The sequence below is a fragment of the Choloepus didactylus genome, chromosome X (genome assembly GCF_015220235.1).
Source record: "Choloepus didactylus isolate mChoDid1 chromosome X, mChoDid1.pri, whole genome shotgun sequence".
Lineage (NCBI taxonomy): Eukaryota > Metazoa > Chordata > Mammalia > Pilosa > Megalonychidae > Choloepus > Choloepus didactylus.
In genome coordinates this window covers 123,381,091-123,383,647 of record NC_051334.1, presented here as the reverse complement: position 1 = coordinate 123,383,647, position 2,557 = coordinate 123,381,091, and positions in this window count along the sequence as shown.

Below are 2,557 nucleotides of genomic sequence, written 5' to 3'. Positions count from 1 at the left end.
TTTGTCTTTCTTAACAGGCTCTTTCATCAGAGAATGTGCTTTTCTATCACATCTCTGTCTTAGTCCAGAACATCTGGTATTACTTTTTATAAATAGTAACAAGAGAAAATAGGAAACACAGGGGTTCAACAATTTTAGAAACATACTGGAGGTAATTGGAATGTCAGTGTGATCTATAAGCTCTGTGTTTGGATGCTCAACAAATAGGATTTTAAAAGTTATTTTAACATTCAGTTATTAAACATATCCCTATCATCCCTCTGCCATGAAAAGGAAGGAACATTAAGCATTTAGCTCTAATTGTCATAGCTGTTCTGTTGTGTGTATGCAAGAAAGTTAATCTGTGTGGTCACAGATGAAAGTGTAAGAGGGCTTATTATAACATGAGATCAATAAAAATGTTCATAAGTTTTTCTTAATAAAAGAACCTACAAAACTGGCCTGAATATTATTTTCTGCTTCACACTCTTTCTTATATTTCCTTGGAAGGGTCTCTACTTCATGAATATCATCTATGGTGACTTGCTGAGGTAGCACCTCAAACAAAGACATTAAATACACAATTATGGATTTCTGGTCAGGGAGCTGGACAGCAACATCTAAAAGTGGAACAAAGTAAGAACCCACCCAAATTACATGTCCAAAATATGTGAATTGCTCAACATTAGGTGTAAAATAACTCTCCTTAGCACCCAGAAGCAATATGTAATGCAAAACTTTTGTAAGCTCATAGCTCAGTAAATTGCCATTTTCAAATAATAATAATTGAGACAAATGCAAAGAGGATTATTCATTTTGGCTCCATAACCCATTTCTTAAAAATCTTCCCTAAAAGCATCCATGAAATGTTCAAAGATAAGCTACCTCTGTTACCATGTCAGATAATGTCACAGACTATGAAATGAGTAGTATTCTACCCTGCGACATTTGAAACTAAAGTTGTCATATAATATGAAAGAAGTTCACACAAAACACATTTTAATGAACCAAACCAAATATTGAATTATCTAATAATTTTATTTTTCTAAAAGTTTAATATAGATGAACTGTTCTCCAATAATATAATTAAATTTCTTCCTGAAGGACCCTATAGATTGCTAAGTAAAAAAGCTTACAAATATGTATTTACAAGTATAGCTTCCAGCTATACTTCAAAAGGAAAAACTCTCCTCAATTACCCTAATTCATTCTACAAAGGAAACGAAAACACTGCTTTTAAAATGTTCAAAAACCTAAAGCAAAATCAAGGTTGAAATTAAATATTGAACAGTACCTTCAGGATCGAACAGCTTTTCAATCCCCAAATAATGTTAAGCCTTGCTGAGGGCATGTTCCATTCTCTCAGTTGGGGACATGGTGAGGACTCTCTCCCAGCAGAAGAGACCAGGTCTGAAATCACCAAGCAAACAAAAAGCAATGAGGATGAACTATAAGGAGACAAGACAGGCACAGCTATTGTCTAATGCATTTCAGTATTTAGATTGTCTTATTTGTGAGTTAATAAATATGTTATCTCTTAAATTGTAACTCAATGGCTTTTTTGATATATAATATTTGAAAGCAATTTCAAAATAGGAAAGCAATGGGTAACATATTCTAAGATTCTTGGATTGGTTAAACATGTATGTTAAAGTCTCTAGGGTAACCACTAAAAAATAAAAATGGCATATAAAATTTCCTCAAAGGTAAAAGAAAAAAAAAGTGTGTTTGGAGGGGAGAATCAATCTATGCAAAAGGAGCGGCGGCGCCTGGCGGAGCGGCGCTTGTTCCACTTTTGATTTTCTCGTCGGTGGGACCCAGAAACTGGACGATGTGCTCAGGTAAGAGCTTTGTTTTTTCAGTGAGCTGGTAACGGTAGTGGATAGTTTAATTTCTAAATAAGTATTTTTCGTGTTTTGCAGGCAGTGGTTTATTAAAAGTTCCGTTGCGTTATGCAACACAACATTTCACTCTAACATGAATTCCCTGTCCTCACTAATGTAAAATAAACATATTGAACAAATACTGAGAACTGAATTTGAGAACATAGGTTATCAGGGGATAGAACATGGGCAGAGATTGGGCAATCGATGATGGAGTACAGAATGTTCAATAAGGCTCGTTGTAATGGTTCCTAGATTGTAAGCTCTTACAGCAGTCAACATCTATTTCTGAGTTTTAGCTGTTATCTAAGAGATATTTATTTGGTGCAAAATTTATATTCTCTGTAGCACACTCTCTAATTTAACCTGTATGGTCAGTTTATTTAAACATAATTACATGGAACGTGGAATAGGGTATGAAATCTTGTTATTCTGTACAAGTTAATGTAACACCCTTACATATCTGGAGTATTTGGGGCAGAAAATAAAGCATTTGCAAAGTCACCATGAGGTCTGGGGAAAATATGGAAGTATTAAACTTCCTCACCTGGGGAATTCCTGATATTCTCACAAGTACTAGGGATTCCCAATTTAGTAAGTCAAGCCCTCCATCTTGGGGCTTGTCCTTATGAAACTTATTCCTTCAAAGGAGACACTAAGCCTACTTATAATTATGCCTAAGAATCACCCCCAGG